Here is a 27,718-nt window from a genome sequence, read left to right as displayed (position 1 = left end):
AAGTAACAATCCAGATGTCTTCAATAGGAAAACTTGATCAAATTATGGTGTACACCTACTATGGCCTATTATGCAATCATTGAGAAGATCTATAACTGATCTTGAGAAATGTTTATATGACAAAGCATGTTGTACAAAAATGTGTATATTATGATCTTTTTTAATTTTTTTATTTTTTTAAGATTTTATTTATTCATTCATGAGAGACACACAGAGAGAAAGGCAGAGACACAAGGCAGAGGGAGAAACAGGCTCCATGCAGGGAGCCTGACCCCGGGTCTCCAGCCACACCCTGGGCCAAAGGCAGCGCTAAACCCCTGAGCCACCCGGGCTGCTCCTGATCTTTTTTTTATTCAATAATTACCCCTTATTTTTAAAACCTCTATATACCTATACACACACCTATTTATAAGCTCTATAAGTATGGGTATAGAGGCTTGGGAAAAGTATGGAAAGTTACTTGTCAAAATGTTAACATTTTAATATCCTTGATAGAGAGGGTAGGCATAAAAGAATCGAGGACACGTCAATAAATGTTCCTTGCTAAAATTTCACACATTAAAATGAGCATTCATATATATAAGTAAATGATTTTTAATGAAATATTTAATTTAATAAATATAATATATAGATATAATAAAGGTATAGTATATAATAATTTGTGTAATATATGATAATAAGTATGATATATACTGATTTACTAGTCAATATAATAATTTAAAATAAATAATAATTAAAAGAAAAATGGAACCATTTTTTGGAACTACAACCTAGGGACTCCTGGGTGGCTCAGCAGTTGAGCGTCTGCCTTCTCTCATGCCCTGATCCTGGGGTCAAAAGATCGAGTCCCCCACTGGGCTTCCTGTAGGGAGCCTGCTTCTCCCTCTTCCTGTGTCTCTGCCTCTCACTCTGTGTCTCTCATGAATAAATAAATAAAATCTTAAAACAAAACAAAGCAAACCTACAACCTGAGTGCTACACTCTGGGTTCTGGAGATTTCATCAAGCCCCTCCTACCCTCTGAGGCTTAAGTGGTGGCTGACTTTCCTGTCTTCTATTGCTTGTTTTTAAATTTGCTAGGTATAACCACAAGTTTGGCAGATGTTATTGATGGTTTCGTGTATATTAGTCTTCTTTAAAAGATTTTTTTTATTTATTCATTTGAGAGACAGATAGACAAAAAGAGCACAGGCAGGGGGAGAAGGAGAGGCTGATTCCCCACCAAGCTGTGATCCTGACTGTGGGGCTCGACCCTAGGACCTGGAGATCATGACCTGAGCCAAAGGCATACACCCACCCATCTGAACCGCCCAGGTGCCCCTTTATTTTGTCTTTTTGATTAGTTTATAACATAAGTATTGTACTTCCATGCAAAACTTAGTATTCTATACATTATCAAATACCATTTGGGTAGATGTGTGGGATATCCAAACTAAAGCAAATAGTAACAGTAGTGCAGCCTGCCTTCCTCCAACAATATAAAGACCTAGACCAGTGGTTCTCAACTGGGGTAATTTTGCCCCCTATCCTCCAGAGGAATTTTGACAATCTGAAGACATTTTTTTGGTTGTCATAACTCCATGGAGGAGGGAGAGATGGACTACTGACATTCAGCAGATAGAGGCTAATGATACTACTAAACATTCTTTAATACAGAGGGCAGCCCCCAACAACAAAGAATTTTCCAGCCAAAATGAGAGCAGTGACACAATTGAGAAACTTTGTCCTAGGATTTCAACCATAAGGACAAGTAGTACTGGTCGAGACTCTAAGGGACAAAGATTCCCAAGGGGATGAAGGGGCAAGCTTTTATTAGCAAGGTTGGGTTAAAAAGTAGCATAGGCAGTGGGGTGCCTGGCTGGTTCAGTTGGTAGAGCACCTAACTCTTGATCTTGGGCTTGTGAGTTCAAAGCCCCATGTTGGGTATAGAGATTACTTAAAAAAAAAAAAGAAAGAAAGAAAAAAGAAAAGTAGCATAGAGAGTGATTCTCAAACTTTGGTTTTTAGCAGCAGAATTTATCTGTTCAATGATCTTAACTCTATTACAAAATACAGATACATTTCTTTTAATATGTATTAAAGGACTTTCAACAATAAGATAAAGAGGGATCCCTGGGTGGCGCAGCGGTTTGGGCCTGCCTTTGGCCCAGGGCGCGATCCTGGAGACCCGGGATCGAATCCCACGTCGGGCTCTCGGTGCATGGAGCCTGCTTCTCCCTCTGCCTGTGTCTCTGCCTCTCTCTCTCTCTCTGTGTGACTATCATAAATAAATAAAAATTTAAAAAAAAAAAATGAAACTCTATAAAAAAAAAAAAAAACAATAAGATAAAGAGTTCACAGAAAAGGGAATGCAAGTAGCTTTTTTTTTTTAAGATTTTATTTATTTATTCATGAGTGACACATAGAGAGAGAGAGAGAGAGAGAGAGGCAGAGACACAGGCAGAGGGAGAAGCAGGCTCCATGCAGGGAGCCCGATGTGGGACTCAATCCTGGGTATCCAGGATCATACCCTGGGCTGAAGGCGATGCTAAACCACTGAGCCACCCGGGTGCCCGCAAGTAGCTTTTAAACATGTGAAAGAGAAAGGAAAGACGAAAATAAATATGTGAAAGATGTAAAACCTCACTTATAAATTCACAATGAAATGCTATTTTTCACATATCAAGGTAGTAAGGAATCAAAATGTGACCATATGTTACATTGAAAAGGATACGAAGTGGGCAGCCCGGGTGGCTCAGCACTTTAGCACTGCCTTAAGCCCAGGGCGTGATCCTGGGGACTCAGGATCGAGTCCCACGTCGGGATCCCTGCTTGGAGCCTGCTTCTCTCTCTGTCTGTGTCTCTGCCTCTCTCTCTCTCTCTCTCTCTCTCTGTGTTCTCATGAATAAATAAATAAAATCTTAAAAAAAAAAAAAAAAAGGATGTGAAGAGCCAGGCCCACTTGTATAGTAATAGTAAAAATGTAAATTCGAAAAAAAATGCAAATTGGTACAACCGCATGGAGGGCAATTTGGCACTATTTATCAAAATGTAAAATGCATATGCCTTTTAATCTGACAATTCCAATTCTAGAAATGTATTTTAGAGATATTCTTGCATACATGTAAAATAACATATATGCAAGAACATTCACTGTGCCATTGTTTGTTAGCAAAAAGTTGGAAATACACTAATTGTCCACGAGTGAGGGACTGGTTAAACATTTAACCAGTACATATGTTTATATGTACGTAAATTATCACTTAAACTCAGGAAATGGGTAAACTCCCAGAAATTGCTTCGGGGGGGCAAATGGGAGACTGAAAGGCAAAGGTATAAAGGAGTTTTGTTTTTGTTTTTTTTTACTGTAAAATCTTTTGTGTGCTCTGAAGCCTTCACCATGTGCATCACTAAATATCATACATGCGTGTGTTAGTATGTCATATATTACATATCTTAAATACATAAACAGAAGGCTGTTCTCGGGGATCCCTGGGTGGCTCAGCGGTTTGGCACCTGCCTTTGGTCCAAGGCATGATCCTGGAGTCCCGGGATCGAGTCCCACATCGGGCTTCTGCATGGAGCCTGCTTCTCCCTCTGCCTGTGTCTCTGCCTCACTCTCTCTCTCTCTGTGTGTCTCTCATGAATAAATAAATAAAATCTTTAAAAAAAAAAAAAAGAAGGCTGTTCTCTTTGAAGCAGACGACCCAAGTTCCCACCACAACATCTCTCAAGACATCACTAAGAAGATTTAGGGTGCTAAAAAAACATAGTAAGAAAGCCACTGTTAGATTTGTATTAGGGTAGACTAATTGCTATAATAATAATCCATGGATTCCAATGGCTACATGCAACAAAACTTCTCATTCATATAACAATCCTATACCACTGTTCTTCATCAGGTGGCTTTTGGGGTCAACTTTCCTTTGAAAAGTGAGCAAGAGTTCTATCTTATAGCTCTACCACTGGACAGGCAAAGGAAATTAAGTAACTAATATCTGTTGAAAGGTTTTATGGGCCAGTCCTGGAATAGACACTACTCCTTGTCCCATTCAACTACCTAAAAAGAGTCAAGTGGCTACAAACCAGGAATCCTGGGAAATTATATCCTTCAAGGTGACAGAATAAAGTTGAGGGCAGACAAAAGACAATGAGGGATCCCTGGGTGGTGCAGCGGTTTAGCGCCTGCCTTTGGCCCGGGGCGCGATCCTGGAGACCCGGGATCGAATCCCACGTCAGGCTTCCGGTGCATGGAGCCTGCTTCTCCCTCTGCCTGTGTCTCTGCCTCTCTCTCTCTCTCTCTCTGTGTGACTATTATAAATAAATAAAAATTAAAAAAAAAAAGACGATGATGAGGATCTACTCATTATAAGTTTTAAGACATGAAATACTTTATTCAAACCCTCCAGAGAAATGCACAATTTGCGTCCATAACAAATCATCATTTTTTAAAGTATAGGTCAGTTATTGTATATGAGAGTACATGCTGCCACATACAAATTAACTGATTGGAGTATAAATTTTCAATGTTCAAAACAGAATAAGTCTCCCTGTAAAAGCAGTACCTTTGTGATATTTTTGTTGTTGTTGTGGTTGTTGTGGGGTGAGCAGCAGAGGAAAAGAGAGAGAAAAAAATATTTAAAAAAAACAAGAATTATTGGGGATCTCTGGGTGCTCAGCGGTTTGGCGCCTGCCTTTGGCCCAGGGCATGATCCTGGAGTCCCGAGATCGAGTCCCTTGTCAGGCTCCCAGCATGGAGCCTGCTTCTTCCTCTGCCCGTATCTCTGCCTCTTTCTCTCTCTCTCGCTCTCTCTCTGTCTATCATAAATAAATAAATAAATCTTAAAAAAAAAAAAAGAGGGCACCATGATAGTCAAGTGCCAAATTATTAAAAAAAAAAAGGGATCCCTGGGTGGTGCAGCAGTTTAGCGCCTGTCTTTGGCCCGGGGCGCGATCCTGGAGACCCGGGATCGAATCCCACATCAGGCTCCCGGTGCATGGAGCCTGCTTCTCCCTCTGCCTGTGTCTCTGCCTCTCTCTCTCTCTCTGTATGACTATCATAAATAAATAATAATAAAAAAAATTAAAAAAAAAAAGAATTATTTTTTTGAGAGAGAAAGAGAGCAAACAAGTGGAGGGGAGAGGGAGAGAATCTCAAACAGACTCCCCACTGAGCTCAGAGCCTAACTTGGGGCTTGATCTCACAATCCTGAGATCATGACTTACTAAGCCCAAATCAAGAGCTGAAAACTTAACAGACTGAGCCACCCAAGTGTCCCACCTTTGTGACATTTTTAACTTTAGTATTCTTCTTCTTCTTCACCTTCTCCTCTTATAGAATCCACACCAACCTTCTCATAATTCTTCTCAAGGGTAGCCATGTCCTCACAGGCCTCAGAAAACTCTTCGTTCCCCTTGCCCTCAGCCACATATCAGTGAACAAAAGCACACTTGGCATACATCAGGTCAGATTTGTGGTCCAGATGAGCCCAGGCCTCAGCAATGGCTGTGATGTTGCTCAGCATGCTCACAGCTCACTGTAATTTGGCCAGGTTTGCACCAGGTCTCACAGTGGGAGGGTGGCAATTAATGCCAACTTTGAAGCCAGGCAGGCACTAGTCCACAAACTGGATGATATGCTTGATTTTTTTTTTCTTTTTCTTTTTTGTGACAGTCATACAGAGAGAGAGAGAGGCAGAGACACAGGCAGAGGGAGAAGCAGGCTCCATGCACCGGGAGCCCAATGTGGGATTTGATCCCAGGTCTCCAGGATCGCGCCCTGGGCCAAAGGCAGGAGCCAAACTGCTGCGCCACCCAGGGATCCCGATATGCTTGATCTCGACAGTGGCAATGGCAACATTGACATCTTTGGGAACCACCTCACCATGGTACAATGTCCAGGAAGCCATGTATTTACCATGACAAGGGTCACATTTCACCATCCGGTTGGCTGGCTCAAAGCATGCATTGGTGATCTCTGCTACAGCAAGCTGTTCATGGTAGGCTTTCTCAGCAGAGATGATAGAAGCATATGTGGCCAGAGGGAGTGGATGTGGGGATAGGGCACCACTTTGGTCTGGAATTCTCTCAGATGAACATTCAGGGCCCCATCAAATTTGAGGGAAGCAGTGATGGAGGACACAATTTGACCTATCAACCTATTTAGGTTAGTGTGGTTTGGAAGTTCAATATGGAGGTTTCTACAATACATGTCATAGTTGGCCTCATTGTCTACCATGAAGGCCCAATCAGAGTGCTCCAGGGTGGTGTGGGCAGTGAGGATGGAATCTTAGGGCTCAAAGATAGCTATGGAAACCCAGGGTAGTTGGGTAAATGGAGAAGTTCAGCTTGGACTTCTTGCCACAATCAAAAGAGACATTCCATCAGCAGGGAGGTGAACCCAGAACCAATTCCCCCTCCAAAGCTATGGAATATCAAGAAGCCCTGAAGACCTGTGCACTGGTTGCCCAGTTTCCAAATTTGGTCTAAGGCAAAGTCAATTATCTCCTTGCCAATGATGTAGTGCCCTCAGAAATAGTTATCGGCAGCATCTTCCTTGCCAATGAAGAACTGCTCAGGGTGGAAGAGGTGGCAGTAGGTGCTAATGCAAATTTCATCAATGACTCTTGAGTTCCAGGTCTACAAATATCACCCTGGGCACATGCTTGCCAGCAAACATCTCACTGAAGAAGGTGTTAAAAGAGTCATCTCCTCCCACAATGGTCTTATCCCAGCAGACATTATCAATTTGGACACCAGCCTGGCCAACATGGATGGAGATACATTCACACATGGTTGCTGCTTTGTAGCTACTGAGCAGATGGTGGAGATATTGTTGCTTCTTATAGTGTGACTCAGGTAGTCAATGTAGGGGAAAGTCCACTCATTATAACTTTGTAAAGAGTTTCCAGGGCTCCTGAGTGGCTCAGTTAGCTAAGCATCTGACTCTTGATTTCAGCTCAGGTCATGATCACAGTCATGAGATCAAGACTGGCATCCGGTGCCATGCTCAGCAGAGAGTCTGCTTGAGGTTCTCTCTGTCTCTCCATTTGCCTTCTCTCTCACAATGAGTAAATAAATCTTAAAAAAAAAAAGTTAAAAAAAAGTTTCTATCTAGCTTTCAATGGAATGGATCCACCTCTTCTATGGTGTCTTTTGATGAACAAAAGCCTTAATCTTATGTAGGCTAATTTATCAGTCTTGTTCTTTGTATTGGGTTGTTTGTTTTCTTCTCTCTTTTTTTTACTGAGCTATAATTGACATATACCATTGTATTAGTTTTAGGTGTACACCATAATGATTTGATATATGCATATATTCCAAAATGATTACCAGAATGAGTTTTGTTAACATTTACCACTATACAAAGTCACAAAATTTTGCATGTATGTGTGTGATGAGAACTTTTAGGGGTACCTGGGTGGCTCAGCATTTGAGCATCTGCCTTTGGCTCAGCGTGTGATCCTAGAACTTTTAGATTTACTTTCTTAGCAATTTTCAAATATATAATACAGTTTTGTTAACTATAGTCACCATGCTATACATTACATCCCCAGGACTTATAACTGGAAGTTTATGCCTTTTGACCACCTTCACTCATTTTGCCTACCCCCTGCTTCTGGTAACCATTAATCTGTTCTGTTTTTATGAATTTGGTTTGGGGGCGCTGGGGTGGCTCAGTGGTTGAGTATCTGCCTTTGGTTCAGGTCGTGATCCCAGGGTCCTGGGATCGAGTCCCACATCAGGCTCCTGCAGGGAGCCTACTTCTTCTTCTGCCTGTGTCTCTGTGTCTCTCATGAATAAACAAATGAAATCTTAAAAAAAAAAAAAAAGAATTTGGTTTGGTTTTAGATTTCACATGTAAATGAAATCCTACAATACTAATCTTTTTTCTGACTTCTTTCATTTAGCATAACATCCTCAAGGTCCATCCATGTTGTTGCAGGATTTTCTTTTTTTATGGCTGAGTAATATTCCACATATATCATATTTTCACATTTTCTTTATCCATTCATCCCTCAGTGAACACTTAGGTTGTTTCCTTGTTTTTGCTGCAGTAAATAATGCTTCAGTAAATATGAGTGTGCAGATACCTTTTGAGATAGTGATTTCGTTTTCTATGGATAAATATCCAAAAGTGGAATTGCTAGATTATTTGTTAGTTCTATTTTCACTTTTTTGAGGAACATCCATTATGTTTTCTATTGTAGCTGCATTCCTAAATGTACACAAGGGTTCCCATTTCTCCACATCTTTGCCAACACTTATTATTGTTTATCTTTTTCTTAAGATTTTATTTATTTATTCATGAGAGACACAGAGAGAGACAGAGAGAGAGAGGCAGAGACATAGGCAGAGGGAGAAACAGGCTCCGTGCAGGAAGCCCAATGCAGGACTCGATCCTGGGACTCTGGGATCTTGCTCTGAGCCGAAGGCAGACCCTCAGGTGGCCCTATTGCCTGAGCCACCCAGGCATCCCTATTGCTTATCTTTTTGATGATAGTCATTCTAACAGGTGTGAGGTGATATCTCTTTGTGGTTTTGATTTGCATTTCCCTGATGGTGAGTGATGTTGAACACTTTTTCATGTACCTCTTGGCCATCTGTATGGTTTTTTTTTTTTTTTTGGAAAAATATCTATTCAGATCCTCTGTCCAGTCTCTCTTTTTTTTTTTTTTTTTAGATTTTATTTATTTATTCATGAGAGACACAGAGAGAGGCAGAGACATAGGCAGAGGGAGAAGCAAGGTCCATGTAGGAGCTCGATGTGGGACTCAGTCCCAGAACTCTGGGACCACATGGTGGGGCAAAGGCAGACACTCAACCGCTGAGTCACCCAGATGTCCCCTCACAAACAATTGAATTAAAAAATGGGCAGAGGTGGGGCAGCCAGGGTGGCTCAGGGGTTTGGTGCCTGCCGTTGGCCCAGGGCGTGATCCTGGAGACCCAGGATTGAGTCCCATGTCAGGCTCCCTGCATGGAGCCTGCTTCTTCCTTTGCCTGTGTCTCTGCGTCTCTCTCTCTCTCTCTCTCTCTGTGTCTGTCATGAATAAATAAATAAAATCTTAAAACATAATAAAAATAATAAATTAATTTTAAAAAAAATAAATAAAATAAAAATTAAAAATGGGCAGAGGGGACTCCTGGGTGGCTCAGCGGTTGAGCGCCTGCCTTCGGCCCAGGGCATAATCCTTGGGTCCTGGTATCAAGTCCCACATCAGGCTCCCTGCATGGAGCCTGCTTCTCTCTCTGCCTATGTCTCTGCCCCATCTCTCTCTGTGTCTCTCATGAATAAATAAATGAACTCTCTTAAAAAATAAAAATAAAATAAATTATGGGGGTTTTTAGTTGTATGAGTTTATTTTTTACTTTTTTTTTTTTTAAAGATTTTATTTATTTATTCATGATAGTCACACAGAGAGAGGGAGAGAGGCAGAGACACAGGCAGAGGGAGAAGCAGGCTTCATGCAGGATAGCCCGACGTGGGACTCAATCCCAGGTCTCCAGGATCGCACCCAGGGCCAAAGGCAGGTGCTAAACCACTGTGCCACCCAGGGATCCCCTTTTTTACTTTTTTTAAATACATATTTTGGATAGTAACCTCTTATCAGATATATGATTTATGAATTTTTTTTCTATTCCATAGGTTACCTTTTCATCTCATTGATGGTTTTCCTTGCTATACAGAAGGCTTTTAGTTTGATATAGTCCCACTTGTTTGTTTTTGCTTTTGTTGCCTTTGCTATTGGTGTCAAATCTAAAAAATCATCTCTAGGGCAGCCCCGGTGGCCCAGTGGTTTAGCGCCACCTTCAGCCCAGGGTGTGATCCTGGAGACCCGGGATCAAGTCCCACATCGAGTCCCACATCAAGTCCCACATCGAGTCCCACACTGAGTCCCACATTGGGCTCCCTGCATGGAGCCTGCTTCTCCCTCTCCCTCTGCCTATGTCTCTGCTTCTCTCTCTCTCTCTCTCTCTCTCTCTCTCTGTCTGTCATGAATAAATAAATAAAATCTTTTAAAAAAATCATCTCTAAGACTGTTGTCTAGGAGCTTTACTCCCCTTATGTTTTCATCTAGGAAGTTTATGGTTTAAGTTTTATGTTCAAGTCTTTAATCCATTTTGAGTTGAAATTATGTATGGTAAAAGATAGTGGTCCAGTTTTATTTTTTGCATGTGGCTGTCCAGTTTTCCCAATACCATTTATTGAAGAAACTATCCTTTCCCTACTGTATATTCTTGGCTTTTTTGTCATAGTGTTTTGCTGTGTCTTATAAGATCTCTATATATTTCGGATTAAAGTCCTTTGTTGGATATGTGATTTGCAAATATTTATCCTAGTCTGCAGTTTGTCTTTCATTCTCTTAACTGGATCTCTTTATGGAGCAGAACTTTTTAATATTACTAAGGATCAATTTATCAATTTTTTCTTTTATGAGTTTTGTTGTTGGTATTATATCTAACTCTTTGCTTAACCAAAGGCCACAAATATTTTCTTACATTTTTCTTCCAGAAGTTTTTTTTTTTTTTTAAGATTTTATTTATTTATTCTTGAGAGACACAGAAAGAGCAAGAGAGAGGCAGAGACACAGGCAGAGGGAGAAGCAGGCTCCATGCAGGGAGCCTGACGTGGGACTCTTGGGACTCTATCCCCGGTCTCCAGGATCAGGCCCTGGGCTGAAGGTGGCGCTTAACCGCTGAGCCACCCGGTCTGCCCTCTTCCAGAAGTTTTGTAGTTGTTCACTTACATTTAAGTCCACTTCATTTGGGCTAGTTTTGTTTGTTTGTTTGTTTGTTTGTTTTAAGATTTGTATTTATTTATTCATGAGAGACACAGAGAAGAGAAGCAGATTCATAGGCAGAGGGAGAAGCAGACTCCTTGCAGGGAGCCTGATGCAGGATTCAGTTCCAGGACCCTGGGATCATGACCTGAGCCAAAGGCAGATGCTTAACCACTGAGCCACCCAGGCGTCCCACAGTATATAGATCTTGCACATATTTTGTTAGATAAACCTAAATATCTCATTTTTGGTGGGCTATGGGTACTTTTTAAAATTTCAAATTCTAATTGGTCATTCCTAGAATATAAAAATATAGTTGATGGGGCCACTGCCTTCCACTCAGGTCATGACCCCAAGGAACAGAGAGCCTGCTTCTCCCTCTCCCTCTGCCTGCTGCTCCCTGTCCCCCCACCCCCCACCCCCAGTTGTGCAGGTGCGCACTCGCGTGCTCTCTCTCTCAGTTAAATAAAAATAAAGAAGTAAGTAATCTTTAAAAGAAAAAAACATTTGAATTTTAATGTTAAGCTAGTAATCTATGACTTTACTAAACTCACTGGTTCTAGGAGGTGCTTTTTTGTTTGTTTTCAGATTTTATTTATTTATTTGAGAGAAAGAGATCATGAGCAGGGGGAGGCGCAAAGGGAGAGGGAGAAACAGGCTCCACACTGAGCAGGGAGCCTGATACGGGGCTCCATCCCAGGACTCCAGGATCACAACCTGAGCCAAAGGCAAATGCTTAATGAACTGAGCCACCTAGGCACCCCTGGTTCTTTTTTTTTTTTTTAAAGATTTATTTATTTATTTATGATAGACAGAGAGAGAGAGAGAGAGAGAGAGAGGCAGAGACACAGGAGCAGGCTTCATGCCAGTAGCCTGATGTGGGACTCGATCCCGGGACTCCAGGATCACACCCTGGGCCAAAGGCAGGCGCCAAACCACTGAGCCACCCAGGGATCCCCGGAACCTCTGGTTCTAACAGTTTTTTAGTAGATTATTTGATATTGTCTACATAGACAATCACGTTATCTGAGATTAGAGACTGTTTTATTCTTTCTTTTCAAATCAGTATGCCTTTTCCTGTTCTTGCCTTATTGTATGGGTTATAATTTCCAATACAATGTTTAATGCGAGTAATGAGAGCAGACATCTTTGTCTTCTTCATATATTAGGAAGAAACATTTAGTCTTTCCTATTATGTGTAATATTAGCTGCAATGTTTTGTAGACTTTCTCTCTCAGAAGAAGGAAGTTTCTTTTATCCCTAGTTTGCTGAGAGTTGTTTTTAGATTTTTTTTTAATTTATTCATTTGAGAGAGAAATACAGCAAGAGCATGAGCAGGGTTTAGGGTTAGAGAGAGAGGGAGAAGCAGACTCCCCACTAATGAGGGAGCCTTATCCCAGGACCTTGGGTTCATGATCAGAGATGAAGGCAGATGCCTAACCAACTGAGCTACCAAGGTGCACTGAGAGTTTTATTCATTTATTTATTTTTAAAGATTTATTTATTTATTCATGAGACACACACACACACACAGAGGCAGAGACACAGGCAGAGGGAGAAGCAGGCTCCCCCACAGGGAGCCCAATGTGGGACTAGATACGGTATCCCAGGATCACACCCTGAGACAAAGGCAGGCACTCAACCACTGGGCCACCCAGATGGCATCCTATCTGAGATTTTATTTTATTTTATTTTATTTTATTTTTTATTTTCAAGTAGGCTCCACCTTGGAGCTTGAACTCACAACCCTGAGATCAAGGGTCAGACACTGAACCAACTAAGCCACCCAGGCACCCCTCTTGCTGGACATTTTAAAAGGCTGTGCCACTGCCACTGCAATACAGCTCTGTGACTGGGGTTGTCCTGGGGTCAGGCAAAAGAAAAAAAAAGAAAAAACAAGAAAGATTCCTCCACACTCTCTTGCTTGCAGGAACCCCCTTTCCTGGTAGTCTGACCAGAAATACAGGATTTCTCTAGGTTTTGATGCCTGTACCACTTGTGCTGTTATGTGCTATAGCCATCTTGGAGTCAAAGCAAAGAGATAAAAGAGGAGAAATATTGGAAACTGTGTATGTCCTTCCCCTTTGGTTCTCCTCCCCAATCTACCTGCTACTATGTTTTAAGTGTCCTCAAGTAGTTACTTTCTATATTTTGTCCAGAATTTTTAGTTGTAATCATTGAGAAAGATGGGCTGTAGTGGGATTACTCTATCTTGGCCAGGACCAGAAACCAGAACTCTTGAAGTATTTTATGGATTGATCCCATATCACATCTCTGTATGTCTGTATTATTTATTTATATAAATGTGTGTGTGTGTGTGTGTGTATATATATATATATGTATACACACACACACACTTCATTAAAAAAAACACTTGAGTTTTAAAAACATTTCTTCTGGAATGAACTATTGTTAGCATTATTATTATGCAATTTAACAAAATAACAATATAATTCTGATAATTATTATTTTTTATTTTTTTATTTTTAAGATTTTTTAAAATTTGTTTATTTATTCATGAGACACACAGAGAGAGAGAGAGAGAGAGAGGCAGAGACACAGGTGGAGGGAGAAGCAGGCTCCATGCAGGGAGCCCGACGTGGGACCTGATCCTGGGTCTCCAGGATCACGCTGAAGGTGCTAAACTGCTGAGCCACCCATGCTACCCAATTCTGATAATTATTAAGAAAAAATTTGTATTGGAATTGTATACCTAATGACACAAATCAGTATGAAAATTTTTCTCGGGATCCCTGGGTGGCGCAGCGGTTTGGCACCTGCCTTTGGCCCAGGGCACGATCCTGGAGGCCCGGGATCGAATCCCATGTTGGGCTCCCGGTGAATGGAGCCTGCTTCTCCCTCTGCCTGTGTCTCTGCCTCTCTCTCTCTCTGTGTGTGGCTATCATAAGTAAATAAAAATTAAAAAAAAAAAACAAAAAAAAAAAGAAAATTTTTTTCAATTAATTTAAGCATCTAGGGGATCCCTGGGTGGCTCAGCGGTTTGGCGCCTGCCTTTGGCCCAGGGCGCGATCCTCGAGTCCCGGGATCAAGTCCCACATCGGGCTCCCGGCATGGAGCCTGCTTCTCCCTCTGACTGTGACATACTCTGCCTCTCTCTCTCTCTCTCTCTCTCTCTCTCTCACTCTATGTCTATCATAAATAAATAAATAATTCTTTAAAAAAATAATTTAAGCATCTACAGAATGAATATTATGACTAGAATGAGAGAGGTTCAGCATCAATCAGCTCTGAAAAACCTTGTCCACATACCTAAGTAGTTGAAAATGAAAGGAATTTTGTTATTGCTGTCACCCAATTCTTTCAACTTCTTCCTACTTATGTGCCAAAAATCACATACTTTCTATTTTCAAAAATTATTCTTAATGATCTAATAGCTGACAATTTGACTAGTTCTTCCTTTGGATTTTGGAAGGAAAGAATTAGAAACTACTTGATCTTCAAAAAGATTTGTTACTCAATGATTAGTGTCATTCACTTTCTCATTTTGTGAGAAGATTCAGCAAGACTGACAAATAAATATATAATTGTATCCAATTTTCTTCTATAGGAGACATTTTGTTTATTAAAGAAAGATTATGGGTAGCCCCAGTGGCCCAGTGGTTTAGCGCCACCTTCAGCCCACGGTGTGATCCTGGGGACCCAGGATCAAGTTCCATGTCAGGCTCCCTGCTTCTCCCTCTGCCTGTGTCTCTGCCTCTCTCTCTCTGTGTGTCTCTCAGGAATAAATAAATAAAATATATATATAAAAAAAGATTAGAATATTAAATATTGTTAAGTCAATACATTTTTGTAACATTCTTCTATCTTATTAAGCAGCTTGAATATATTTGTCAAAACTTTGAAATTCCAAATTTAGCCCAATGTACAGAGTAATGATGTCCAGTAGAAATAGAATGTGAGTCACATACATAATTCTAATTTTTTCAGTAGCCATACTAAAAAAAATTAAAACAGACAAAATTAATGTAATAATGTATTTCATTTAGATTAACATATTAAAATATCATATCATTTCAAAGTATAATCAATATAATAAAACTTACGCTGTCTTGGTTTTTACATTTAAATATATTTTTTTTAATTTTTATTTATTTATGATAGTCACAGAGAGAGAGAGAGAGGCAGAGACATAGGCAGAGGGAGAAGCAGGCTCCATGCACCGGGAGCCCGATGTGGGATTCGATCCCGGGTCTCCAGGATCGCGCCCTGGGCCAAAGGCAGGCGCCAAACCGCTGCGCCACCCAGGGATCCCACATTTAAATATTTTTTTAAAAGATTTTACTAAAAAAAAAAATTTTACTTATTTATTCATGAGAGACAGAGAGAGAGATAGGCAGAGGGAGAAGCAGGCCCCATGCAGGAAGCCCGATGTGGGACTCAATTCTGGGACTCCAGGATCATGCCCTGGGCGGAAGACAGTTGCTAAACTACTGAGCCACCTAGGGATGCCCCCCAAGTCCTCATTTCTTAACAAGAAATGATGTTAATACACAGTGTGATAACTTATAAAATTATAAAAACATTTTATAAGGGCTATACTTGTTGTGAGCATAATGTAACGTTTAATTTTATTGAATCATTATGTTGTACACCTGAAACTAATGTAACATTGCATATCAACAATATTTAAATTTTTTTTTAATATTTAAATTTTTAAAAAATGAAAAATGAAAAAAAATTTATAAAGATTTGTCCTATAAAATAAGTTACTAAAAGCAGCCAAATAAGATTTTAAAGGTGGTCAATACAAACATCTAGTGATAAAATAAACAAGTCCTGGGCAATGTACTGTACAGCATGGTGACTATAGTTAACAATATTATATTATATATTTGGAAGTTGCTAAGAGGGTAGATCTTGAAAGTTCTCATCACAAGAAAAATATCTGTAACTATGTGTGGATGACAGATGTTAACAAGACTTATGATGATTATTTCACAATGTATCAATATATACATGTATCATTATATTATATAACTGAAACTAATATGTCAATGATACCTCAATAAAAAATAAAGAAAAATGAAGAAACAAAAAAATACTTAATCATTCATTTTTCATAAGATCAATTCACAAATTACTAAGATACAAACTGTTACTTCTCTAAATAATTTAATGTGTAAGTAGAATTTTAAAGATACGTATTTTTTAAAAGATATGAATTCTTTTTTAAGATTTTATTTACTTATTCATGAGAGACACACACAGAGAGGCAGAGACACAGGCAGAGGGAGAAGCAGGCTTCCTGCAGAGAGCCTGATGTGGAACTTGATCCCAGGACCTCTCAATCCCAGGACCTCAGAATGACGGCCTGAACCAAAGACAGATGCTCAACTGCTGAGCCACCCAGACACCCCAAAAGATATGTAATTAATAATGTCACAAGAACTTGAATGAGTGGGGATCCCTGGGTGGCTCAGCTGTTTAGCGCCTGCCTTCGCCCCAGGGCATGATCCTAGAGTCCCGGGATCAAGTCCCGGGATTGAGTCCCACTTTGGGCTCCCAGCATAGAGCCTGCCTCTCTCTCTGTGTCTCTCATGAATAAATAAAATCTTAAAAAAAAAAAAAAAAAAAAAAAAAAAGGCAGCCATCTGGCTCAGCCCGGATGGCTTTTTTAGCGCCACCTTCAGCCCAAGGAGTGATCCTGGAGACGGGGAATTAAGTCCTATGTCAGGCTCCTTGCATGAAGCCTGCTTCTCCCTCTGCTTGTGTCTCTGCCTCTCTCTCTCTTTCTCCTCTCTGTGTATTCTCATGAATAAATAAATAAAATCTTAAAAAATAATTTAAAAAAAAGAAAGAACTTGAATGAGTATCTCCTCTTTTCCACTATGTAAGGTCAACAACTACTTATTTTTTTTTCACTTTCGGCTTCAACTTTTGACCCAATGTCTAGCATTAGCATTGGAGTTCAAGAAATGTTTTTTTTAATGAATCAAAAGTTTCATAATCATTAATACAATGTAACTTTATTTAGCCGAGTAAGTTTTGGTACTAGTGTCTCAAAGAAGAGCCAGATGAAACTCAACAGAGGAAACTAGGATGAGTAATATTCTCTTCTATCACTCCCAATTCCTAATGGTGGGAAGCCCTTGAATGGTATTTACTCATTCCAAATATTACCCCATACCTGAGAGATAATAGTAGAGAGCAAAATGATCTGCTTTTGTCTATTGATCATGTCCTGGGCTTCATGTGGCAGAAATTTCTTTGGGGTTAAATGATAAATATTCCAAGCTAACTTCAGATTAGTACATGAGATTCTGTGCTAATAGCATAAACCCTCTGAGGAAGAACTGGTGAAGGAGCTTTGTATTTACCTTTTAGGTTTCCAAAGAGAGCACTGGCTCACCTCGAAGATAACGAAGTCCTCTGGGCAAAATCAAGGTATGCCATGATTATCAGGCCAGCTCCTGAAGTATTAAGAAATAGACAGAAATCCAGGTCATGATGTTTTCTTGGAAACATCTTTGCCACTTACACCTCTTGTATGAAGCCCTCTGATATTTCTACCTAATTTTATCGGTTTAAGTAATATCAAATATGTTTGATTTAAAACCTTATTGGGGGAAAAAAAAAGCCTTATTGGGCCCTGGTTTTTAGCTTTACCTGTCATATTAATTCTACCTTGAAATCTTCACTTATTTTCAGTTTTGAATATTTCTATAGAAACTGGTGTGATTTTATTTTATTTTACACATCCAGCATTATAATAGTTATTTGTGCATTTGTATTATCTCGCCTGTTTGGTGATAAGCTTTGTAAGGATATTAAGATTTCTTTTATTTCTTTTTAAAGATTTTATTTATTTATTCACGAGAGACACAGAGAGAAAGGCAGAGACACAGGCAGAGGGAGAAGCAGGCTCCCTGTAGAGAGCCTGATGTGAGACTTGATCCCAGGACCTCTCAATCCCAAGACCTCAGAATGACAACCTGAGCCAAAGACAGACGCTCAACCACTGAGCCACCCAGGTGCCCCTTAAGGTTTTGTGTATTAGGTCTTCAATTTTACAAAGTATCCACTATATACATATTTTATTTATTTATTCATGAAAGACGGGGGGGGGGGGGGGGGGGGGACAGGATCACGACTTGAGCCAAAGGCAGATGCTCAACCACTGAGCCACCCAGGCATCCCTCCGATATTGTTTTTAAGGAATAATTAAATAAGGATTATTAAAGAATTCCATTACTTAAAGATGGATCCTAAATCATTCTATTAATTTTTCTGGACACATCATCACATTTTCCCTGTGTATTTTAGCAAAAAAGAGGAAGTGATATAATGCAAGAAATTAATCAGCTGCTCTAGCCAGTAAAATATAATTTTGTTTTTTGGTAATAGAGAGCAAAAAATTTTAAACATTTCAAAAATAGCAATGAGATGAAAATGGTGGGGTGGGCAAAACATTCAAAGATATTCCTGCCCTGCAGCATCTATCATCCCTGCTCCCCCCACCCCCCATGTAGGCGGGGCCTGTAATTGCAATGGGATGGTTACTCCTTTGATTAAGTCACTTTCTATAAACCTTGTGTAGCCCACTGGAGAGATTCTCCTGCTGGCTTCCAGGAAGTAAGCTCTCCCGCAGTGAGGGAGTTTGTGAGCTGGCCACCTGATGGGGAACGGCAGGGGTCTCTAGGAGCAGCTGACATAAGCAAGATATCTAGGACCTCTGTCCTACAACCACCAAACTGAATTCTGCCAACAAACGGTGAGCTTTAGGACCCCAAGCCTCAGATGAGATCAGACTCCCTGACTACACCTTGACTGTGGACTGTGGGACCCTGAGTAGCAGATACAGTCAAACCCTGCCAGGACTCTTTTTTTTTTTTTTTTTTTTTTTAATTTTTTTTTTTTTTTTAAATTTTATTTATTTATGATAGGCACACAGTGAGAGAGAGAGAGGCAGAGACACACACAGGCAGAGGGAGAAGCAGGCTCCATGCACCGGGAGCCCGATGTGGGATTCGATCCCGGGTCTCCAGGATCGTGCCCTGGGCCAAAGACAGGCGCCAAACCGCTGCGCCACCCAGGGATCCCCTGCCAGGACTCTTGACCTATGGAAACTGCAGCAATAACTATGCTGTTTAGAGCTATGGAGTCTGTGGTTCATGATAACCTTTCTTCTCTCTCTCTCTCTCTTTTTTTTTTTTTTTAAAGATTTTATTTATTTTTTTCAGAGAGAGAGCAAGCACGCAGGAGCAGGAGAAGGGGGCAGAGGGAGAAGCAGACTCCTACTAAGCAGGGAGCCCAATGTGGGTCTCCATGCCAAGACCCTGAGATCATGACCTGAACTGAAGGCATGACTGACCTACCCAGGTGCCTCTCATAGTAACTTTTCATGAAACATAGGAAACTTACCCAGATGGCCTGTAGTAAGGGAAGAAATATTTTTGATGTGATTTAATGCGAAATATTTTTGATGTGATTTAACGTGGTAACTATGGTATTTAATAATCCACACAGAATCTAAAATAAATTATGCAAAATATTCACCTGTGGGTTTTATCCAGTGTCAAAAACTTGAAGAATTTGGTACTCTAGGGGTACCTGGCTAGTTCAGTCAGTAAAGCATGTGACTTGATCTCTGGGTCATGCTACTGAGCTCTACCTTGGTGGAATATTTACTAAAAAAAAAAAAAAAAAAAAAAATTGGTATTTCAAGGAAACTTTCTAGTTTCATTTAAAAGAATCAGTCTTGGGATCCCTGGGTGGTGCAGCGGTTTGGCGCCTGCCTTTGGCCCAGGGTGTGATCCTGGAGACCCGGGATCAATCCCACGTCGGGCTCCCGGTGCATGGAGCCTGCTTCTCCCTCTGCCTGTGTCTCTGCCTCTCTCTCTCTCTCTCTCTCTCTCTGTGACTATCATAAAAAAATAAAATAAAATAAAAGAATCAGTCCTGTGGATCCCTGGGTGGCTTAGCGATTTAGTGCCTGCCTTTGGCCCGGGGCATGATTCTGGAGACCCGGGATTGAGTCCCACATCGGGCTTCTTGCATGGAGCCTGCTTCTCCCTCTGCTTCTCCCTCTGCCCGTGTCTGTGCCTCTCTCTGTCTCTCATGAATAAATAAATAAAATCTTAAAAAAAAAATAAAAGAATCAGTCTTACTAACTTCTACTACTTCAACTACTCAATTGTATTTTCTTTCCAGCTAATGACACATCCTGGGGATTAATGCTGTAACAGATGAAGATAATTTTTAAAACTTAAATTCAGGGGTATCTGGGTGGCTGTTGGTTAAGCATCTGACTCTTGATTTCAGATCAGGGCCTGATCTCAGGGTCGTGAGCTCAAGCCTCCGGTCAGGCTCTGCGCTGCCCTCTATAAAAACAAAAAACAAACAAAAAACAAACTTAAATTCATAATAAGTTATTTTAAGCCTTTCAATAGTCTAGATTGTTCTAGAACTGAAGTTCTCTTTGCTTTTCCCAGGCTTTCCTTCATGAACAGTGCATTATTGGACAATAGTTGAAGGATGAAAGAAATTAGGTTAAACCAGAACCGTCATTGCTTCCACCATCCACACTGATTTCAGAACATCCCAAGGCCAAGGCCAAGGCCAGTACACCCCTTTTATAAATTAGTGATCCACCCTTAGCAGAAATATGTTTAAGTCTGGGAATAGCAAGAAGCTACGGAGGGTTTATGCTATTTTGACTGAACGTTAAATTGGGCCATTTTCCATTGTCCATTTGTATGGCATCTTAAGAAGTTGTCACATTGGAGATGTTACAGGGCAGTAGTATTTGGGACAGAGATGGGTAGTGAGTGACCTCTTTGTGAGGTAGGAGAAATGCTGTCATGAAAGGATATGGATAAGGATAGTCTGAATCAGGCTACTGAAGGGTATAGTCGAGGTACCTTTATTATTTTTTTTAAGATTTTATTGGGGGGACGCCTGGGTAATAGAGCGGTGAGCATCTACCTTTGGCTCAGGGCATGATCCTGGGGTCCTGGAATGGAGTCCCACATTGGGCTCCCTGCAAGGAGCCTGCTTCTCCCTCTGCCTGTGTCTCTGCCTCTCTCTGTGTCTCTCGTGAATAAATAAATAAAATATTTAAAAAACAGTAAAGATTTTATTGGGAATACAATTTTCTTACATTATATGCACCTACATATCCCCTGGCAAATCTCCCAGTACTCCAGTTTGAAGACCTCGGCCCTAGAATGTAAATTAATCCTGGTCAGTGACTGTATCTTATGATCTTTATTCCCTCCAGTCCTCCCTTAACACTGGGTGAGGCAGGTAATAGAAAAGTAGACAATGGCCTTTCACTGGGCACAGGAGACTCTGGTCTGCTAGAAAGTGTCCCTCTGCCTGGAGAGAGTGGGATAACCAGTCCGATTCTTGCTTCATAATTCTCCCTTACATTTATTTCCCAGAGGCCATCTTTTTATCACCACATTACTTCAGAAATTACCATGTGAATAGAACCACTATCGTCTAAGCACTACAAATCCAACACAGATTTGTTGAACATCCACCTTGCTAAAGTTCTGTGGTTCTTTGAGGGAAGGGGTTGCTGATATGAGAGGCCAGGTTCCTGAGTTTCAGGGACTCACAGTCCAGTTGGGAAAATGGACTCATGTACAGAAAGTTCAAACAGAATCATTTCGTTTTAAATAACATCTTCTAAAAAAATAAAAATAAAATAAAATAAATAACATCTTCTATGCTCCTGAAGATCTCACATCAATTCAAACATCATGGTTCTTTTTTTTTTTTTTTTTTTTTAATTCATAAGAGACACACAGAGAGAGGCAGAGACATAGGCAGAGGGAGAAGCAGGCTCCCTGCAAGGAACCTGATATGGGACTCAATCCGGGACCCTGTGATCACAACCTTAGCCAAAGGCAGACGCTCAACCACTGAGCCACCCAGGTGCCCCAAACATTGTGTTTTTTAAGACTAATTTGGACAAATATCTACAGCAAAATGATCTTTGTTTAGCGGCTTATGTACCAACAATATTTGCAATTGACCCAGCTCCCTGACTCTGAAATCATGTATTATTGAATTTTTTAACTTAGGAAGTTTGTATTATCTCCATATTTACATATTCAAAAGAATATTTAATATTCTTATGTCACAGGATCTCACCGTTTCATGATACAGATTCTTTTTTTAAATCTTTTTTTTTTTTTTTAATTTATTTATGATAGTCACAGAGAGAGAGAGGCAGAGACACAGGCAGAGGGAGAAGCAGGCTCCATGTACCGGGAGCCCGACGTGAGATTCGATCCCGGGTCTCCGGGATTGTGCCCTGGGCCAAAGGCAGGCACTAAACCGCTGCGCCACCCAGGGATCCCTATGATACGGATTCTTAAACAATGCAACTGCACTGCCCAAGGAAGAAAAGTACTGTAGTACAGTTGATTGTGTTTTACGGGGAGCACTGTATTCTGTAAATTAAACATGGGGACTTGGAGATGTTTCATCTGGAACTTGGAAGGTGATTGACAAATAAGTATTGTCAGGAAACTGTACATACATGGTGGAAATGAGGCAATTTCAGAAATCCTGAACAAGTTGAAGGAGATTTGAGCGGGGAGTGTAGGAGAAAACATTAGTATACCTTAAAAAAAAATGCACAATAGGATGGAAGGAGGTAGTTTTGGTTTGCCTGAGGCTAGAATGTAATTGGTCTGTACTGCCCCCATTGAATTGGGATTTGCAGTTCTCCTACTTTCCCATCTAGCCTTCTGGGTGAAGAGGAAAGAGGACGAATGGTTTATTCTTCCCTCATTAATTCCATCCCTTTTAGACCTGAGAGAACTGGATAAAGGAGACAAAAAAAATTTTTTTCCCTTTATTATAGAGAAGTTTTAATTTTTTAATTTTTAAAATTTTTTTATAAATTTATTTTTTATTGGTGTTCAATTTGCCAACATATAGAATAACACCCAGTGCTCATTCCATCAAGTGCCCCCCTCAGTGCCCCTCACCCAGTGACCCCCACCACCCGCCCACCTCCCCCTCCACCATCCCTAGTTCGTTTCCCAGAGTTAGGAGTCTCTCATGTTCCGTCTCCCTTTCTGATATTTCCCACTCATTTTTAGGAGACAAAAAATTTTAACCCAGCAAGCTGGAAGAGGGTCAGAAAACACACTCAAAAGCAAACTCTGCTTTGCCAAGGGGAATGGGGCACTGAATGAACCACAAGAAGATATCCAGAAGGGTAGATGTAATCATGGCCTCAGAGCTCCAAAAATGGGGGTGGGGCGCTGGAGAGCCGATTTCAGGTCCGCAATAAAACCGTTTGAGACTTGGGGATTGAGAAAATACCAAAATCTAAATCTTAATGTAAGGTCTTAAAGTTATCTTTACATAATCCAAAAGAAGTCAATGGCAGTTTCCAGGGCCCTTATTATGCAAAAACGCTCAGGCAATCTTTGATGGGAGTCATTTTAAAGATAGAGGAATGGAATCCAGGTGGAACTGGGTAGGCAGGGATTTCCAACTTTGGCAACCTTTCAGCCTTGGAGTGGTTAAAAATCTGAATGCCGAGGTCGTCCCCCAGACTAGTTTACATTGGAATCTCTGGGGAGGGGTCCAGGTGTTAATATTTTTAAAGCTGCTCAGCTGATCCCAATACGGTGTGAAGCCCCACTTTTAGAGAGCTGGGAAGCCCAGCTCTTGGACACTCACTGAATTTAAGTTAAAATATTCTGTTTAGAAGTCAAAACATATGCTTTAGTCGGCAATAAAATTTAGGAGTAGATATGATATTAGAGTATAATCAATATTTAGGAACTATGTAGAAAGCATTTCTTCATATTTAGTAGTTGACTTTACCCTCTTCCTTTTTGCTTCTAGAGCACAGTAGTATTATTTTTTTTTAAGATTTATTTATTTATTTTTATTTATGATAGACACAGAGAGAAAGAGAGAGGCAGAGACACAGGAGGAGGGAGAAGCAGGCTCCATGCCGGGATCCCGACGTGGGACTCCAGGATCGCGCCCTGGGCCAAAGGCAGTCTCCAAACCGCTGAGCCACCCAAGGATTCCCCTAGAGCATAGTAGTCTTAAATGAACTAAATGGTACTTTGAGGCCTGGGAGACTCTAAGTTATTAATCTTTCTGGGCCTTGGTTTAAAAACAATTTCTATAACCTCAATTTTATGTAGTTTGAACCCTGACAGTGACAGAGTAGGTAATTAGATACAAGCAGGGAACAAGCGCTATCCCTCTGATAAAAGGGCAGAAACCAAGTTCCAAGCAGCTGGGGCAGACCCTAGGGGACATGCCTGCCCTCTTCCCTATGGCCACTGCCCTAAAGTAATATATTGCTTCCTTATAATATGTTTACATTGTGGTTTTGACCCCTCCCCCCCCCCAGCATGGTAGGAAGGGAAAGCGGTGGTAAGGTCCCAGTTGGGACGAGGATCCTGTAGGGCCCCGAACTGCCCCTCCCAACCGATAGGAGGAGTCAGATCATTGGTTGCAACCTTGGTCAGGAACTGTCCTGGCTATGACCCTTAACCTATTTAAACATAAAAAGGAGCATTCCTGGCTGGCTGAGTCAGTACAGCCTGAGACTCTTGGTTTTGGGGGTTGTGAGGTTGAGCTCAGGTTTGGCATAGAGATTGCTTTAAAAAGAGGGGGAAAAAAGGAAAGACAGGCCTGATCCCCTTGGTGTAGCTCCTCCCTCACCCTCCCCTGACCTGCCCACTCTTCTATCTCCGGAGGATACCTTCACATAACTGCTGTACAAACATTAGCTTGCTTAAGAGTTTGTCTTCGAATTCTTTCTTGACCGAGCTCAAGAACCGGGGCCAGGAAACAGACTCGCTCTTGACAAAACTGCTTCGTTTAAGAAACTGCAGCCAGAATGATTTTTTTTTTTTTAATCAAGGTAAAATGTACATGCAGTAAAATGCACAGATATTAACATTCTGATGAGTTTTGGTAAATGAATACACCTGTGTAGCTGTGACCCCAGAATTTTCTTTATGCTCTCATAGTCAGCCCTGCCACTCTCCCCATAAGGACCTGCTTTTCTGACTTTCATTACCCTAGATCAGTTATTGAACTTCGCTGAAATGAAATCTCCCATCGTGCACTCGTTCACAGTGCTCTTTTAAAATTTATTTTTTATTTTAAAAGTTTACTTAAGTAATCTTTACAGCCAATGTGGGGCTTGAATTCATGACCCTGAGATCAAGAGTCATATGCTCTTTCAACTAAGCCAGCCAGGCACCTCGGATCTTTAAAAATTTAAGGATTCATTTATGTATTTATTTATTTGAGAGAGAGAGAGAGCACATAGAGCAGAGGAAGGGGCAGCAGGAGAGGAAGAGAGTGTTTTCTAGCAGGCTCCCCACTAAGCTCCGAGTTAGAGGGAGGCTCATCTGAGGACACTGAGATCAAGACTTGAGCTGAAACAAAGAGTTGGCTGCTTAACAGACAGAGCCACCCAGGTGCCCCTTATCTTTAAAAATCGAAAACACAAATTGGATCTTGTCAATCCTCTGCTCAAAATCTTTAATGGCTCCCTATTACTCCTGGAATAAACTCCAGACTCCCCCTTGTGGCTAGCAAGGCCTTGTATCCCTCTTAGTCCTCTTAACACCATCTGCAGGCTCTAGGCTGTGCTCATTTATAATGGTGTTCTATTCACACTGGTCTTTCCCAGCATCTTCTTACTCAGAGTCTTTGCTCATCTCTGTTCCTCTTCAGTCCTATTGGCCTTTGGGCATCATCTTAAATGTTACTTCCTCTCAGAGGTATTCCCTGGTGCCCCAATTCTAAATTATGTTCTCCTTTGTCCTTTTCATTTCTGCCACTATCACATTAATAATTACCCATGGGCAGCCCTGGTGGCTCAGTGGTTTAGCGCTGCCTTCAGCCTAGGGCATGATCCTGGAGACCCGGGATCGAGTCCTGCATCAGGCTTCCTGCATGGAGCCTGCTTCTTCCTCTGCCTGTGTCTCTGCCTCTCTCTCTCTCTCTCTGTCTCTCATGAATAAATAAAATCTTTAAAAAAAAAATTACCTATGTGTGTTTATTCAACTTTAAAATTGTTCATCTTTCTTTCTGCCCCTGGACGCCACCGAATAAGCATCGGTAAAGTCTCCCCTCCCAGCGCCGTCATGTCTAAGTCAGAGTCTCCCAAAGAGCCTGAGCAGCTGTGGAAGCTCTTCATCAGAGGTTTGAGCTTTGAAACAACCAATGAGAGCCTGAGGAGCCATTTTGAGCAATGGGGAACGCTTACGGACTGGGTGGCAATGAGAGATCCAAACACCAAGCACTCTAGAGGCTTGGGGTTTGTCACGTATGCCACCGTGGAAGAGGTGGATGCAGCCATGAATACAAGGCCACACAAGGTGGATGGAAGAGTTGTGGAACCAAAGAGGGCTGTCTCAAGAGAAGATTCTTAAAGACCTGGTGCCCACTTAACTGTGAAAAAGATTTTTGTTGGTGGCATTATAGAAGGCACTGAAGAACATCATTTAAGAGATTATTTTGAGGGACACTTGGGTGGCTCAGCAGTTGAGCCTCTGCTTTCGGCCCAGGGCGTGATCCTGGAGACCTGGGATCGAGTCCCACATCAGGCTCCCTGCATGGAGCTTGCTTCTCCTTCTGCCTGTGTCTCTGCCTCTCTCTCTGTGTTTCTCATGAATAAGTAAATTCTTAAAAAAAAAAAAAAAAAAAAAAGATTATTTTGAGGGCAACCCAGGTGGCTCAGCAGTTTAGTGCCTGCCTTCAGCCCAGGGCGTGATCCTGGAGACCCTGGATCGAGTCCCACATTGGGCTCTCTGCATGGAGCCTGCTTCTCCTTCTGCCTGTGTCTCTGCCTCTCTCTGTGTGTGTCTCTCATGAGTAAATAAATAAAATCTTAAAAAAAAAAAGATTATTTTGAACAGTATGGGAAAATTGAAGTGATTGAGATTGTGACTGACCGAGGTAGTGGCAAAAAGAGAGGTTTTGCTTTTGTGACATTTGATGACCATGACTCTATAGACAAGATTGTCATAAAAAAATATACTGTGAAAAATATCACAACTGTGAAGTAAGGAAAGCCCTATCTAAGCAAGAGATGGTTAGTGCTTCATCCAGCCAAAGAGGACGAAGTGGTTCTGGAAACTTTGGTGGTTGTCATGGAGGTGGTTTTGGTGGGAATGACAACTTTGGTTGTGGAGGGAACATCAGTGGTCGAGGTGGCTTCAGTGGCAGTCAAGGTGGTGGTGGATATGATGGCAGTGGGGATGGCTATCACGGATTTGGTAATGATGGTAGCAACTTTGGAGGTGGCGGAAGCTATAACGACTTTGGCAATTACAACAATAAATCCTCAAACTTTGGACCCCTGAAAGGAGGAAATTTTGGAGGCAGAAGCTCTGGCCCCTATGGTGGTGGAGGTCAATACTTTGCCAAACCACGAAACCAAGGTGGCTGTGGCGGTTCTAACAGCAGCAGCAGCAGCAGCAGCTATGGCAGTGGCAGAAGGTTTCAATTACTGCTAGGAAACAAAGCTTAGCAGGAGAGGAGAGACAGAGAAGTGACAGGGAAGCTACAGGTTACAACAGATTTGTGAACTCAGCCAAGCACAGTGGTGGCAGGGCCTAGCTGCTACAAAGAAGACATGGTTTAGACAACTCATGTGTATGCGCAAAATACTTGAGGACTGTATTTGTGACTAATTGTATAACAGGCTATTTTAGTTTCTGTTCTGTGGAACGTGTAAAGCATTCCAACAAAGGGTTTTAATGTAGATTTCTTTTTTGCACCCGTGCTGTTGATTGCTAAATGTAATAGTCTGGGGATCCCTGGGTGGCGCAGCGGTTTGGCGCCTGCCTTTGGCCCAGGGCGCGATCCTGGAGACCCAGGATCGAATCCCACATCAGGCTCCCGGTGCATGGAGCCTGCTTCTCCCTCTGCCTATGTCTCTGCCTCTCTCTCTCTCTCTGTGACTATCATAAATAAATAAAAATTAAA

At 41.3% G+C, this 27,718-nt stretch overlaps 2 pseudogenes; one reads left to right on the top strand and one right to left on the bottom strand.

Annotated features, from left to right (window-relative positions):
* Window positions 1–5,278: 5,278 nt before the first annotated feature.
* On the bottom strand, window positions 5,279–6,771 carry LOC112651735 (tubulin alpha-1A chain-like; annotated as a pseudogene).
* A 19,071-nt stretch (window positions 6,772–25,842) lies between these two features.
* LOC112652000 (heterogeneous nuclear ribonucleoprotein A1-like) lies at window positions 25,843–27,478 on the top strand (annotated as a pseudogene).
* The last annotated feature ends 240 nt before the right edge of the window (window positions 27,479–27,718 follow it).

Source organism: Canis lupus, chromosome 4 (genome assembly GCF_003254725.2).
Source record: "Canis lupus dingo isolate Sandy chromosome 4, ASM325472v2, whole genome shotgun sequence".
Taxonomy (NCBI): Eukaryota; Metazoa; Chordata; class Mammalia; order Carnivora; family Canidae; genus Canis; species Canis lupus.
The sequence above is the reverse complement of the archived record's forward strand: the minus strand, read 5'-3'. Positions and strand labels throughout refer to the sequence as shown.